Source organism: Macrobrachium nipponense, chromosome 7, assembly GCF_015104395.2.
Source record: "Macrobrachium nipponense isolate FS-2020 chromosome 7, ASM1510439v2, whole genome shotgun sequence".
NCBI classification, from domain to species: domain Eukaryota; kingdom Metazoa; phylum Arthropoda; class Malacostraca; order Decapoda; family Palaemonidae; genus Macrobrachium; species Macrobrachium nipponense.
In genome coordinates, this window is record NC_061109.1 from 92,097,606 (window position 1) to 92,115,105 (window position 17,500).

At 37.9% G+C, this 17,500-nt stretch overlaps 1 protein-coding gene across 5 annotated transcripts in view; it reads right to left on the reverse strand.

Annotated features, from left to right (window-relative positions):
- Nucleotides 1-17,500, reverse strand: part of LOC135217245 (complexin-like) — a 344,903-nt gene that overhangs the window by 261,318 nt on the left and 66,085 nt on the right. The gene's annotated exons all lie outside the window — the stretch shown is intronic.

The following is a 17,500-nucleotide window of genomic DNA, read 5'->3' on the forward strand; positions in this document are numbered from 1 at the left end:
GCTTACATTCTTAGTATGATTTGTCACTGTTCACCTGGGTTGCTTTAAGTACCGTTAATATTCAGGTTTACATTCTCGCTTCGGTTTCTATGGGAGCTCCCTTTAAAAATGTTAAAAGTAAGTACTCTTCAAGTACTGACAAAGAAGAACTATATCAAAATCATAACTTTACTTATTAAAAAGCCAAACTCATAATGCACGCATTAAAAAAAAACAAAAAACTATCTTCTGAACACTAAATATACTATATATATCATATATATATATATATGTATATATACAGTATATATATATAGATATAGATAGATAGATACACACGCATAGACGCGGTGTATGTGCGCGTCTGTGTACACTTGATAAATAGTACGAGAGATTAATAAGTAACCCCTGTCCATGAGATTTGTCTGAGCATCCACTTCAATAAATCTTAGTCTCTTGTTTTCAAGTTCCTTACTGCACAGTCAACAGAAAAACACATTTTCATTCAAATAAATAAACAGTGAAATGTCATATGGCATCGAAAATCAGAATTCCTATAATTGATCATGTCTACCTGAATCAATATTCCCTTAGATGAAATGCCTTTCAGGAAGGTGTCACACATAATCATCAGCTATTGCTCTCACTTCCTCATTCCGGAGTTAGTCACGACAACATCTTTAACCTAAATCAGGAAAGCACAACGCAGACGATTCTGACAAGGGCAAGAACTGATTCAAGGATGCGATCCAGAAACATGTTTCTGTGTTTTGGATGATTTGGATGTGTTTTGATCTAGGCTCTGCTGTTCAACGAGGACTGGCTGTAAAGGGTGAGGAACTCGAACTCTCACTCACCAAGCGTGATTGTACGGTAGACTGCACCCTTCATATTAACACAAAGTATGGACGGAAAATGAGTGCACCACATCAAATTATTAATAACATGCTGCTTTTGACAATTTCGAGAACAATGATTTCTTTGACGGAAAATACTTCATAAGGTTCACTTTTACCTGAGGGGGTGAGTGTTCATAAAATATGAAAAATCAAGTATCATACGTATTTCGACACTTGGTAATTTCTCTTGGTATTGTACCAAAACATATACCTTTCTATATATTTCTCCTTGATGTTCCGAATCTCGAGCGGAAATTAGGGCATCACTTTTATATACGTGTGGGAAGTTCCCTTTCAATGAACATATGGATGATCCCTTGGAGGAGTAGGCTTCCTACTTCCAGAACATAGTTATAAAACCATCTCCATCCATCACAAAATGTTTACCCAAGTCCTTGAGGCTCGGGGAAAAATCAGTCATCGGCCGAGCCATAGATTATCTATTTCCACATCACCGCTCTCGACGTTTATTAATATTCTAGACATGCAGAGCACTGCCTCTTAAAACCCAATTTCTCTTCCACTCTACTTTCTTCTTTCTGGCTTCGCGAGAGATTGAGGACATTCGCTTCTCTTACTCCTCTCCCGAGTGCTGGTTAGGAGCTCAATGATCAATGTCAGTTTTAAAGAAACATTCCTTACATCAGTCATTGACGGAATAATTATAAATTTGCTTATAAAGTCATATTGTGGTACCTTTATGCTTCCTGCCTGTAAAATCTTTCGAAACTGGATGTTCGATATATTCTTTATTTAGTTATGAAATAACTTGGGAATTTTAAAAAGCATATAAAGCAACTATCAGGATAAAGCTATTCAAACGTCAGAGGTAAACTTCCGAGACAATAAACTTAGAACAAAATGGTCCGTAACGTTTATGAGTCTAACCAGAGTCAAGAGCACGACTTACCACGAAAACATTTGGGTTGGCATTCATGGAGGGTTAAGGTGTTTGATAGTTTGACGCTTCTAGCGGTCAAATTTGGGATTAAATGCGACATAGACAGTGGCATAGAGCAAAAACAACGTTGCCTCATGTAACGCCGGAGACAGTCAGAGAGGTTTACCACCGTTTTCAGGTACACGAGACTAGAACCTAGCATGCATCACTTCGGAGCATCTTCCAGCCTAAAGAGCATGAGGGTTTAGAAATTCTACTCTATGCCACGGATTGTTGGCAGGGGTTCAGACATGAGGAACTTGTCAAATATAACCTATATTATTCTCAAAAGTGAATTAGCAACCGCGTCTTAACCAGCCTTCAAACTGAAAATATAAAACTAAGTGTCGTTTAGAAACAAGAAAACAAATAGCAAAACTGTTAAACAATAAACGAAGCTCTTTTCCTACATAAGCTGCAAAAAATAATAATAATAAAATAAAATAAAATAAAATAAAGGGGGGGGGGAAAGGGGGGGGGGGCGGGAATATCCAGAAAAAAAGAACAAAATCAATGGCGGATACTAGTAGCCTGTTTGCATATACATATATATAATACACTACACACACATCACAGCACCCACACACACAACACACACACACACACACACATACATATATATATACACACACACACACACACATATATATATATATATATATATATATATATATATATATATATATATATGTGTGTGTGTGTGTGTGTGTGTCTGTGTGTGTGTGTCTGTGTGTGTGTGAGTGTGTAGGATGTACAATGTGTAACCGCTCAAAAATAAGCCTACTAGAAAATCTAACAGTAGCGGCTTTAAGGCAGTTGATAAGAACTTCCTCGAGATCATTACGCATGCAGACAGCGAAAGACTGGCGAATAAATAATGATCTAGCGACGGAACGAAATGATCGGGAGAGGGAAATCGTGTGCAAGGGCTGACGAAACCAATAAGGAGCAGAGAGAGAGAGAGAGAGAGAGAGAGAGAGAGAGAGAGAGAGAGAGAGGGCCAAGAAAGTGCTAGAGGCCTCACTCTTTCCAAGAAGATTTTGGAAACTTCCGAAGAGAAATATGGGATGATAACTTGCGCTTCGAAATTTATGATACCATTTGCCTCATTCAATCTCGATCGCCACTGAGGGGAAGTCGGGGTGCGGGGCGTGGAGGGGAGGGGGCCTGATGTTGTGTACAATAAATAGGAGACGGCATCGCTGAAGAAGTTTGCGTAACTAAATCCTGCCATTCCTATAATGATCAAAAAGGCTGCAGCCGTTTTTAAATGTTTGCGAAACGACACGGTTTTCCGGATACAGAATTCGGGGAAGCAACTGAAAATATTTTGGTAAGGGTGGTTACCCACTAACTTAAAATTCCTAAACAGAATCTGCATAGCTCGATGCATAAAGTATGCATAGCTACTATAAGCAGTCAAAATAATATGGTAAAAGAGGGACCCTTAGCTTTAGATCTACCGAGGATCAGGACCCTGGTTACTCAGGCAGCCAACGAAAAACTGGACTCTCAATACATCTTTGCGAGTATATAAACTAACATAACTGGGGCATTACGAGGCAGGAGGCAGCTATGTTACAGAGCTATAAAGTGAAATTAGCTATCAGTTTACATCCCTCGCAGGGAGAGGGTTATAAAACCAGACTGCTTTGGTGCATCGAAATTATGATATCCAAGCAGAAGCAGGCACTCTCATTACAAAATTGAAAGAAATTCTTAAAATTCCATCATGCATGAAAAATATTTTATTTTATTTTCTACGAGATAAAAGTTTTTTCACTCTCGTTCATAATAGGATATCACATTTTAGTCATGAAAATGAATGATGAATGTTTTCTATGTTAATATGTCGAATGAATTATATTACCTTCTGTTTGGAAGGAAAATTAAAGGAACGTCAGTAGGGTAACGGGGATTGCCGCAACACTCCTTATCTGACGAAGATTTAAAAACATGATTTAAAAGCCAAGTGCTATATTATACCGTTCGGACACTAATAACGCCAATTCCGGTATAGGATATTTTCTCTGTACTTAACCTCATGGAATCAACTACTTTGCTTCTAAAATGTTAGCTATACAGAAAGCAAAGCCACTTTGTATGGTCAAATCTTAATATGAGTCATCTTCATGTCCAAACTGTTTCTTGCTCAAACCTAGAGTTGCAAAAGAAAGCTTAAGGCGAGAAAGTATTCCGCTAGAATGCTTTCTTGTAAAAGAAAAATGAAGGAAAATATGTACGTGGAAACTTCATCCTAAGGCTTCCATTAGAACGCCATCCATATTTACTTATTACATTGACTCCATTACCTATGCACGCAAACAGAAGTTTAGAAATAATAATAGCAGTTTCTAAGGAGCAAAGAATGGTTTGGCTGTAAAATGTAAAAATAGACCACATTTTCTTGCAAGAGTTTTGAAAGTCAAACTAAGAAATCAAAAGATTAAAATAAAAATAAACTCTTCATTATTTAACTCCCCAGGATCATTTACTTCTCTTCTTTTTCCGATAACCAATTCCGGCAACGCCTTTACATTTCGACTGCATTGAAACAGGGACGTTTTCTTCCTCTCTAACCTAAAAAGAGGTCGGTTTCATAAATTAAATCCTGAACCTTTTTAGCCGCTGACTCCCATTTCATAACTCGAACGCAGTTATTTTCGAAGGAGAGCGTTACACTATAATGAAAAACTGGAATAATTACAGCTAAAGACTTAATTATATCCAATGAATTCAACTCTGACCTTTTAAGGAAAGATCTCGTATTAAAAACGAATAGCAACATAGCTCTATTGATCGCTCTGGCAAGCACACGTGCACACAAACATACGTATAATGTTGTACATAAGTAAGCGTCAGTTTACCTGATACGAAAATATTCGTGGGAATACCCAATACACATGCAGGAAGTGTTTATTACGAATGAAACTACAGTGGAAACATATCTGAAATTTCGTTGGATGAATCAAGTCCCGAATAAAGTTAGTCATCACAATCCCTTTCTTCCAAATTGGGTTTACCTTTTCCACTTCCCTCTGGGTATGTTCCTCAACGGAAGGTTACGTTATGGCTCGAGATAAGAAGAAACTATTTTCTGTCTTTACCTCGCTGCGACGCCACTGAATTTAACCGAATATATCAGTCAACCACTCGCTGAAGTGTTCATTCTCTTCTGAGCAAGAAGGATCCAAACGACGCGACGTGGCAACACTCTGTCTTGACGCCCACGCACCGACTAGCACGTAACACGCACTTGTAAACCTGGTTTGCGCCCTGGGCGGATTAGAATGTGAAGGGGCGAATGTTCGGAGAGAATAGGAGCCCCTCTGGAAGCGAATCCTTGCCAAGCAAGATCCCCGGAGTGTTTGTGCTTCCTCGGGGTGAAGAGGAACACCAATAACGGACTCTAATCCCCTCAGTAAATATGCATCTCTCGCTTCCTACTTAGAACCGCATATGCTGGTAGCATTAGCCTGGTGGGGTCGAACACTCTTACTTGATTCCTTTCAAGAGCTATTGATTATGTTCTTCAGTTCAGAGGCAGAAAGAAGCGTTAGCGGCGTAGGAGGAATTTCAGATATTAAATGTGAAACTAATGTACATGTCCACGATTATATACTTACGTGGATTGAGACAGAGAGAGAGACAGACAAACATAAAATGTCATTTATATCAGAGGGAGTCTGAAAGACCTCATTATTATATAGCATCGATGGCGCAATGGACAAATAGCAATAAAATGTACTCTTGAGAAGTCTCATAAAGTAGATATCGATTCCACGTAACGTTTCTTGTCTCTACCGCTCTGCTCTATGACGGTCGATACCTGAGCTCGGAAGGGGAGACCAGAGAGAGAGAGAGAGAAGAGAGAGAGAGAGAGAGAGAGAGTGGAGGAGAGCTGGAAGTTGGGGGCAAAGGGGGGGAATGGGGGTCTGACTTCTCGCTGCACGCAATTGCAACTCCCTTTCGCGTCGATATACCAACCTGTAATTTTCATGTAGTAGTTGGGTATGATCTAGCAGTTCCCCACCAACTTGCAACTGCGGCTGCTACTTTCATGTTAAATAGTGATTTTCTCCTTATAATTTCTCTTATTCGGTGAACTGATCACTTCTACCATACGAAATCAATAATTACAAGGGAGAAGATCGTCTAATACCACTCCTCTATTCAACGGCAATTTTCCACATCTACACGTCGACTGCAATCCAATAAATGTGTATACAGCTTACAAGGTACGATTCCTGTAAGCGTTACTTATTTTCGCGTAATATAGTTTTGTCTTGTCTTATTCATTCGTACAAATCTGAAAATATGCAAAAATAAATTGCCTGGAAAACATATCTGAAATTTCGTTGGATGAATCAAGTCCCGAATAAAGTTAGTCATCACAATCCCTTTCTTCCAAATAACATGCTTGACTATCAAAAAAGCAAGTTGCTAATGGATACTCGAAGTACTCTAACTGTAATAGTTTTTACGGGCTGCCATATGAGCAAGGAAACATTACTTGTCGAAATAAAAAATCAGAAAGGCCAATCTACTCCGGCAATAATATTTGTCGAAGTGTAAATAAGAAACGCCAATCTACTATAAAGGCATGTTCACGCTAATTCGCCTTACAAAACATTAAAGATTTAAATATACGTCATCACTTCGAACATAAATATTGATCTGAGGTAGAACCTTTTAATGAATTCAATGGGAAACGCAGTTTCACTAATCAGTTATCAAAATGAATATCTGAAGTGATGAGGTGGTTATTTCTTCGTGTTTCTAAATTTCAGAGAGAGAGAGAGAGAGAGAGAGAGAGATCATTCTTAAACCTACAATACAGGAAATAAAACAGAAAATGAAAACATTTACGGGTATACGAGCAAAGAAATCTAGTTCGCAATAAAAGCGCCTGTCAAGTGGATGCTGAAATGAAGTGCAATATGATCTGTGACTCCTAGAAAACACGAGCCAGAATGAGTTATGTCTGAACTGAGAGAGAGAGAGAGAGAGAGAGAGAGAGAGAGAGAGAGAGAGAGAGAGAGAGAGAGAGAGAGAGAGAGAGAGAGAGAAAGGAAAAGATAGTGAAGTAGGACGAGACTTGAAAAGTGAAGAAAATAGAAAGGGCCTCGTTCTTTTGCCTCGAGAGTTGTTCACAAGAGATATATGACGTCAGCAAAGCTCTTGCTCTTAAAAACTGCAGATTTCGGCTTCATTAACTCGAGGAGTCTCTCTCTCTCTCTATTTTTCTGTATGCCTCTCTCTCTCTCTCTCTCTCTCTCTCTCTCTCTCTCTCTCTCTCTCTCTCTCCTCTTCTGTATCAACGCTTTTCACTTGTTACTAACCCTCTTCCTGACAAGTGGCGTTATTTAACTTCTACTTTAGCTCATAGATAACCCATATCTAATGTTCCCCAAAGTTATTACATGTCTTTGTATCCATTTATTCATAGGTGGATTTGCAACACACACACACTTGAGCTGGCTGTATGCCAGCACGGGCTCTTGCTCAAAAGGCAGCCCGTAATTGACGAGTACAAGAGATGATCAGAACGAATAAAGAGGATTCGGTGCTGGATAATTGGCTGATCGGTCGAGGATTTTGATTAATGGGGCCAGACGTCCATTGTCTCTGATTACTTATGATTTGCCGTCCTGGGAAAGACGTAATAGAAGACCTTATCTTATCCACTCCTTTTAGGCTGCGATCCAGTCATTTTTCTTCGGGTGTCTTTGACTGTATGTTAGTCGCAGGCAAGTGGCAATTAGGAAATGAGAGAGAGAGAGAGAGAGAGAGAGAGAGAGAGAGAGAGAGAGAGAGAGAGAGAGAGAGAGAGAACAATAGGGGATTAAATGCAGAAAGTTATGTCTCTGGTACATGTTTTATAATCCTACTAAGAAAATAATCATAACCTCAGATCAGTAAATGGATCGCACCAGGACACTAGCATAGTAGGGAACCAAGTACAATTAACCCCTACACTTAAATTTTATGTCTATTTTTTAAATAGAGCTTTTACATATTCCAAAGGCCATTTGTGTTTCAAGCACCACTATGTTATAAGCTGACGTTGATATGAACTGCTATGGCCAAAAACCGATACCAGATAGCGTCATAGGTGTTATTAATAAATATTTGACACATATTCCGAGGTGGGACAAAAATGACAACTCTAAAGTTCTTTTCTGTGTTAATAAAAATTCTTTGTCGGTTAGAAAGACGTCGTCATCTACGGACAGAGAAATACGGCTGTCGCAAGCGATAAGGTACCTGTTCACGACAAGGTCCATAGAAACCCTTCTCACTGCGAATTGGAGATCTGGATTGGTCCACTAATAACAACTCAAGTAGCAAATACTAACTGGCGTTTCCTTTGCGATGAATTCATTAACAAACTGTTACAGTTACAATAAAAGTAGATACTTCTAAGGTTTATGTTTAACTGAAGGCTCGTCTATACTACAGAGAAAATTGAGTTACACCTAGAAAGTATGAAATTCAGGCAGAAAATGGGAAAAAATATAATTATAACAAACCTTCCCTAGTTTAACTTGCCATTATCGCATATCGGAGAACAAGTCCGTAGTTAGTGGATAACATAAAAACTAACTGCTATTCTAATCCTTAGGGTGTACAGGAAATAATACTGAATTAGTTAATATATTATTGTTGACGAAAAATTACGTGGAACTGGTTTTTTCTGGATATATACCTGTTCAGAATATTTTCATAACACCAGTTTGTTGTTTCATGTTGAAGAGGAAGTGTGCAAAATGAGGGGTCTCGCTCGAACCTACAATAATGCCACTCGTTTACTCGTTGCCTGATACCCAACAGTGAAGATAAAGAATAACGAAGTATCGGAATGGGTGTTCGAGCTATGTCACTATTACCTCGGCAAAAAGAATGTGCATCCTGATACCCTGACTGAACATCCACCTACGTCTTTCCCATCTTCGAACGAATACCGACTCGCGGTTATCTTCAGGTTTTTAAGTATTACTAAAAAAAACATGGTCTAATTCCGCCTCGGACAAAACAAATGCGAGTTGCAGGGAAAACCGGAATAGGTTGCTTATGGAAATAGCGAATGATTGCGAACCTCAAACTCTAGCCAGCAAAAAGGAAGAAAAATTGTTGCTCAGCCTGCAGGTCAAAGTGTGAGCTCACTGCAGCATCTGCAGCACACTGGCACAGCAAGGAGACGGCAAGTAGAGATACTGTAGAAAAATGAACAACATTCGCATTTCGACATCAGCGTTTTGGTTCGGATATATAAATTAGCTGAAAAGCCTTTTCCGAATAACAATAATGTGTACGTGTGTGTGTTAGAGAGAGAGAGAGAGAGAGAGAGAGAGAGAGAGAGAGAGAGAGAGAGAGAACATTGCACGCGCGAGTGTTCCAGAGTATAACAATAGTAAAGCATCAAAGGTTTGGTCAGAAAAAGGAAAAAAAGTGGCAACTCTAAATACGAAAGGCTTGGGATCAGGTGCATCAGGATGTTAAAATTGGCATCTCTTTCAACTGTGGAAAAAATTCGAGTCGACTATATTTGTTTTGTTTAGGAAGACTGATCATCTGCTTCACTTTAATTACGTTGACTTTTCAGCATTTTTCTTTCTGATTTATCTTGTCATAAAAATATTATAATTGGCGTTTATTTTCTATTCTAGATCCCCAACCTGGCAGGAAGCGAGGTGAGACCGAGTATAAAATTGAAGTAGAAATAAATCAGATGCTTTAGAAACTGGAAAAATACGATGAGACGATAGGGAAAAGTTCCAACAAACAAACTGCAGCAAATAATAGGTAATACATCGTGAGGGATGATTGCAAATCAGCAAAACCTACGTAACTCCCAAACAGCGTTCCGGCAATTAACCTTCCACTTCAGATCTTTTTCAAAACAATTCATGAATAAAAAAAGCAATTTATTTTATATGACAATAACCTCATTTTGGACGGCAATTACATGCGGGTCATTTTCCATGCCATTTATTCACAATAGGGAAAATAGTTTAGGGTTTATCTCTTTATCTGAAAACACGTTGGAGTATGCAGGAATGCAGTGTCATCAATGATAAAATGTGCACGTTTATTTATACAACTACCATCAACTCGCAGACTCCTTTACCCACTCATTATTTTATAAAACCTTAACTTGACGGATAAGAAAGTCATTGTTTATCTGACGACATTCCTGAACGACAGGCAAAGCGTCCAAAAAAGTGTCAATACCCAAAGCCCTGTGCTGTCGAGTGGGAAATTCCTCTCTCATCCTGGTCTTTTAAGAGCTTTTCAGAATACTACTGCAGTATCAAGGTCTTCTTTTCATCAAAGTTCGCAACTTCCATCAAAAGATGACAACTGCTTAAGCGTATTTGGGATGAACTCTCAAGAAACAATCAGGAAAAACAGCAAGAAAAGAGAGAGGAAAAGGCTTATTCAGACAACAGAAGCTTTGGGTCATTTGCACTTACATTCGTTGTTATAGGCATGAAATTGAAAGTTATTTGCGTAAAATGTGCTGCAAATTGAAAATGTTCGTTTCTGCTGTATTTTTTTGGATAAAAAATCTTCAAAATGATCATTGGTGTGAACTAAATTGGAAAAAAAACAGAAATAATAATGGGACCATCACTATTATAACAAATGAAAACCCCAGTGAACTTAGCTACCGTCTGAAACTAACTGAAGCTTTATTGTAGCTACCAAAAGTAATTCTATAATTTCTAAAATGCCATAAGAAAAAAGTAGATAAAATACTGAATGTATATATATTCATACAGATATATTTATGTAAGCACACATTCATCATCATTCATATAATAGATATTCAGTGTTCTGATGCCTATATAAATAAACCGGAAATTTAGACTCCTTCAGATAAATAACATATGGAAGGAGAGGCTTCGCTAACTCCAGAAATTATGTAAGATGCTGTCAAATCTTTAAGTGGTAAGGATACGAAACTGTGCCATTACAGTTAGAAAGAATTTTCATCTAGAAAAAAAAAGACAACTTTTTGATAAGTTGACAATATCTTGTTAGCTACGTAAAAGAATATGAAAAAAAAAATGTCGTGGCGAATGTCTCCAGGGAATTCTGTAAAGCTGCAAAAAGATGACAACGGTCTCTAAACCACATCTGACCTTCAGAGAATGAGTCATCTACTCTTCTTGATGCTGTCTCTCCTTCTTACTTCCTCTTCATCTTCTCCCGCAGCCTCTCCACATCCTCGGTTATTTCTCATCTCCTTTCTCCTACTTCCATGCCTATCAGGAGAGACACTCCTAAACTGATCAAGTAATAGGGGAAAAGTGGCTAAAAACTAGGCGATCATCCAACTTTATCGAGATATAAGCCCTACAAAATGGGATCCCACATCGCTCATAGCAGCCACGCCTTCTGCTTGAGGGGGCATTTTTGGAGGAGGGCTCCCTTAGCACAATTCAGTTTTTTGCCCTCGATCAACCTGTCATCCTAGAGGGACTCTTGTAAACAGAGATATCGGAAGGAAGTGACGTAATGTTACTGTATGCAAAAACATAGAGAAGAATAAATATCTGGTAATTACACATGGTATCCAAAAAAGTTGTCAAATTGTTAAGCATAAACCTCTTGTTCATGCAATAGTTGTTAATTATAGAATAGATACGATTTCTATTTTCCTTAAATATTCCCATGCTTACAAAAATTTAAGTGGAATGGAGAGAAGACTTCCAATGGTTGAAAGACCTCGAGAGCAGAAACAAAAAATCTTTTCAGTCTAAGAAGAAGACTCCAGTTAAATCTAAGATAAAGAGAAATTTCCTGCACAGATATTGCCAACGTCACACTAAACAATGTCCGAAATGTGCAGTCAGTGAAAAGATTTCCGAGGATACGAGAGAGAGAGAGAGAGAGAGAGAGAGAGAGAGAGAGAGAGAGAGAGCCCATTTAATAAGAACCTCAACGCACCACATCTACCTAGAATACTTTTGTTCACTCAATCAAAATTTTCCAAGAAATCTGCGTAAGACCGAGGGCAAAGGAGAGGATATAACACGAGCACAGAACCCGAATTACTCTCTCTCTCTCTACAGAGAGAGACCTTGCCTTACAGATGTAAGGTCTGTAAGGTAAGGTCTCTCTCTCTCTCTCTCTCTCTCTCTCTCTCTCTCTCTCTCCACTAATCTTTCCTTATCCGCATCTATCCTTCCATGAGCAGCATCATTCTTCGCATCGCCTCCCCGTCCATTACCCAGCTCAGCCACTCCTGACCGAGGGAAGACGAAGTTAGCAGAGGCATTTTAGGAAATTGCGGAGTCAACTTTCCGGTCGCCCATTTGGTTTCTTTCTAAGGAACAAACAGTGGGTGTCGTGGAAGTGTTTCTCGTGTATTTTCCCTCCTTTCCACCACATTCCCTTCTTCGAGTCTCCTGATGACGATCATATCTTAGAGAAGCTTTTCGATGAGAGTATTTTCTCTTCTTTGAACCATTTGTCGACTATCACGTCCTTGACCTGGAAGGCGCAATGGAAGGTTTGCAATGCTAGTACGATGCTTCATACATATATACATATATATATATATATATATATATATATATATATATATATATATATATATTATATAGTCTGTGCGTGTACACACATACATATATATAAACACAAACTCGGATCCGTGGATGAATAGTGCAGCATTCACTTTAAGTTTGCTATGTCTGTCGATTGATCCCGGTTTACCGCCCACTGGTCCTTCCGGCTGCAAATGGGTAACAGCGTCTGCTGCGGTTGTTGCGATAAAATTGCGGAACTGAGGATCCAGTACCCTTCATGGGCTACCACCCACAGATGAAAAAGGGTGAAAGGGAAAATATTTACTCTATATTAAAAAGGAAACCTTTGCCAACCATTGCTCGCCTTATAAGCTAAAATGAAATGATTTCGGAAGTGGGGAAGTGTGTTCTGGCAAAAAGAAAAGAAAGAAAGAAAATATATATATATATATATATATATATATATATATATATGATATATATATATATATATATATATATATATATATATATATATATATATATATATATATATATATATATATATATATATATATAATATTTGAGACGTATCCTCTTTTTACAGAAGAGTTTATATGTATGTATATATATATATATATATATAGATAATATATATATATATATATACGTATATATGTAATTATATATTTATATATAATATATATATGGCACCTAATGGCAAGATGGGACTGTTCTAAAAGTTAAAGCGGTAAGCTGACAGAAAATGCTTATTGTTAAATAATTTTTTCGTCAACTGTTTTGCATATTTTTCACTTTGTAACCTCCGTTTTAAATGTCCAAATCCCAAATACATATACTTGTTTCATAATAAAGTACCATATCCCATCGAACATGGAAAATCTAACCTTTAATCCACCGAAAATCAAAATCCTCGGAAATCATAAGATTTTGCACTACTATTAGTTGATCTCCAAAGTTGGACTGGAAACAAAAACACCTATTTTATACTTCAACGACAGATATTTATTTTCGAAATATCATCCAAAATGTTTACCAAGCTATCACTGATCATTTCCATATTACGGTTCCGCTGCGCATGGCATTGTGTGTATCCTGTTCTGCTAATTCATCCCCAGAGTTCTGTCCTACGAAATAACATCCGCATTTAGCAGATCGGGATAAAATGCATATTTTCAAATTTACGACATAAACGACTAAGGAAATCGATCCAAACTGTAGTTAGCATTTAGCTCCTGATGCCATTATTTTGAATTTCCATGTGTTTAACTGATGCCATATCATCCTTTCATTGAAAAACTGTTCTTCTTAAAGATGACACCCACCTTTCCATCTTTTTTTTTCATCTTTGTTTAAAGTCAATAAAATTTGTTTTTGTGTTCAATTTCTCTAAATACAGTTCGCGAATCACTATCTCTGCAGCAGTCTGATTAACGAGGGCTTTGGCTGGTGATATTCTCATATTTGCTCAGCCATTAGTGCATATCTTCATTTAATCTTCTTTGATAGGTAAAGGGATTGCATGATGGAAAGACTCGCTTTGTTTCTCCGTGTTTAACCGTTTGAATGTTGTATCGTCTCGAAAATGTAAGAATTCTTATCTTATATCACCATCAAATTCAAATTTCTTTAGAGCAGAAGTAGCAGCATTTTGATTTAAACAATTCGTTCGTGGCAGGATAATTTATGGACTATATAAATTATTGCCTTCTCTCTTCCTGACTTTCAAACGTCATTTTTTTTTATTTTGAAGGTAAAACTCTGCTTGAAAGCCTCATGTTACAAAAAAGCTGTGTTTGTGTATTTAATGCACGAAACTTAGTAAATTTGACAGTTCTCTCTTTATCTCTCTCTCTCATTTGTTTCACAAAACAGAAGTCCAGATTTCGATGCAACTTGGGTACATTCTAAATACAACTATGCCAACTAGTACATTATGGACCTTGCAACCGCTAGGTGGCGGCTGGTAACATGTGAGGCAGAGTAAAGGGTAGACAAGAATCGTAGTCAGTCCGTGTTCCTTTAAAACGATGGTAACTGGTGATATGAGAGCCAGACAGAGCTAAGAATCGTAGTCAACCTGTGTCCCTAGAAAACTGTATATCATCATATTAAAAGTGGAGCGGGACTCGATGATGGCAATACTCCTTATCTTCATAGGGTAAAATATTCTCTCTCTCTCTCTCTCTCTCTCTCTCTCTCTCTCTCTCTCTCTCTCTCGCATTATCCTTACAATAAGCTGGAAAACGTATTGTATTTAAGACTTAATAGGGCAGTGCGACTATTTTACAAAACGAAATGAAGAGGGAAGAGCAGAACGGAAAATCGTTGTGATAACTTTTTTTTTTTTTAATTATAACTAATCTCGAAAATATTCATGAATCACAGACAAAATCTAAAAGAAACTGAATCTATAAAAGAGCTTGCTGTTATTGTTATTGTTAGTTTAAAACTAACATTATGCCATCTCTGGCTCTTGCTCACACGAGCAGCACGAGATTTGTGTGCTTGCCTGATTATACGGTAATGCGGCGACTATGATACTTTATATTATTGGGAATGTAAGGTCTTTCGTAAGTGATTGTAAATCAAAGAGAAATATATATATATGTATATATATATATATATATATATATATATATATATATATATATATACTATATATATATATACATACATATATATATATATGTATATATATATATATATATAAATATATATATATATATATATATATATATATATATATATATATATCTTCAATGGATTGCTTATGGCTTATCACAATACAAAGAAGACCTGTGTATTAAAATCCTAAAAATTAAGTCAGCAATTTTCTTCGCGCGCTGTAAGACAAGAAGCTATCCATAACACTAGATGGTGAAATAAATAATACAGATTGTAGTGAGAAAGCAAATAATGCATAAGAAATAGATTCTCTAGAATCAGGCATGTTACACTCTCTCTCTCTCTCTCTCTCTCTCTCTCTCTCTCTCACACACACACATGCACAAAAGGAAACGGAGAGCATCGGCTGAAAACTTTTAGAGCGAGTGTCCTAACAGTGAACGAATGAGTTTGCTTGTGATTCAGGGATGGCTCGAAACAAGCAAGACAACAGTCATTGCCGTAGTCATCCTGAACGAAAAATGGACCCAGAGCAACAACCCCGCCCCCCAACACACACACACACACACATACACACCCATCACTCGTACTGCACTGTATTACCCTCATCTTGGATGCTCTTTTGAATCTGCACATACTGAACATCCATTCAAATCCTTTTTCTGCGTTTTTCCACTAATAGTTCAGTTTGTGGCAGTACAAGTCCTTCCCACCCCGTTGGTGAGTGACTTTCCTGAGGCGGAGAGCGGCAAGAATGCTAAGTTCACTACCTATTCCAAGGCCATATCAGGGAAATGAAGCGGATCCTGTAAGTCAAAAAGCAAAGTGTCTGCTATTTAGGGTAGGATGTCCTCTTTCAGGACGTCTATACGCTCTACAAGGGCCTACACTCCCCTACCTTGAGATATGGTGCATTAGTACACCCAGAAAGAAGCCCTCCCTAGGGAAGCAATGGATAGCTAGCAGCGTTTCCTACCACCACACAGTTACATGTACAGACATACATACATGCATGAACCCAAAGTCAAGGATATAGATAAATAAGATTATGAACCAAAAAATGCCAGAATAATATATGGAGCGAATAACTTTATTTACTACTACTAATATATATATATATATATATATATATATATATATATATATATATATAATGTATGTATGTATGTGTGTGTGTGTACATATGCATGTGTCTTAGCGCGTGTGTATGTGTGTTGTGCAAAAGCCCGAATAAGGGTTATAATACGGCCATCACCCGACTTCAAAGACAAATGAGCATAAAGACAAAAGAAGACTACCAAAAAATAGAATGGATGAAAATGAGTAATAAAACGCAGTTGCAGACAGGATAATATCTGCATAAAAGAAGTTATCTGCTTACAAGAGGCCATAAAATCCTGATGGAGAGAGAGAGAGAGAGAGAGAGAGAGAGAGAGAGAGAGAGAGAGAGAGAGAGAGAGAGAGAGAGAGAGAGAGAGGTCTGGGGTACTGCTCTCCCTGGCATGGAATAAGGTACTAATTATCTGTCAAGATAAGTTAGGCAACTAAAAGAAGGCTCCTTGGTGAGAGCTATCCGGTCCAAAACCAAGTACCATGGTTAGTTGCGAAAGCACTACAGATCTCACTGACATTATTGGGTCAACTCTTACCGGCTCCTAAATAAGTGTTTTCAAAATTGCTATAGGTTATATCTTCGTCTCACATTGTAATATTTACCCTAAAACTAAAAGGTGTGGAATGTCGAAGTTTGTTCAAGGTGATGGGTCGGATCAGTGTCTACCAGTAAGAAATCACTTAAAACAGAGACAAGAAGGGAATCTTAACGCTATCACTTCGGATAAATGTTCAGAATAATCATTAAAAAGTATCAGTCCTTTTCTGTTTGTTTAGCAAAAACAGATACATTGCAGTTTCAACTTTGACATTTCTTTATGTATAAAAACTGAAAGAAATACCTCGACAAAACAGCTCAAAAGATTTTTAACGAGTTTCGGAAAGTGAAGATTTGAAAGAGCCATGAAAAGTTACGAAAATAAATATGTCTGCAACGTTCATTTCTTTGCGATAATGTCGACTTAAGCGGCCGGGTTGCATTTATACTTATTCAAGCAATGAAGAAAAAATGCTGCGCCCTTTCTGCCAAGAGCCTTCACTTCATACGCTTTTCTGATTCTTTCCCGGTCTCCCTTTTTAAAGACTAAAAATGTAAAATTCTTTTCTCCCTATAACAAAAAGACTACGAAAAATTAAGGCCCTCGTTACCCCTCTCCAGTTCCCATTGACATAGCTCCTCACATATTAAATTCAATGCTTCCACCTTTCCCCAGTGAGGCGGTCTTTGGAATTCCAAGTGAAGCGATTCCAACTATTCCTCCTCGCATCCCAGCACCGAAAAGGCCCATTCTTCCTTTCCCATATCTCTCCCCTAAAAACCGAGAATATCCCCTGTGAGATCGCTCTCTTTTTCCCTACCTCCTCGCCGGGTCCATTTTTTACTTCCTAAATAATCACTCCCC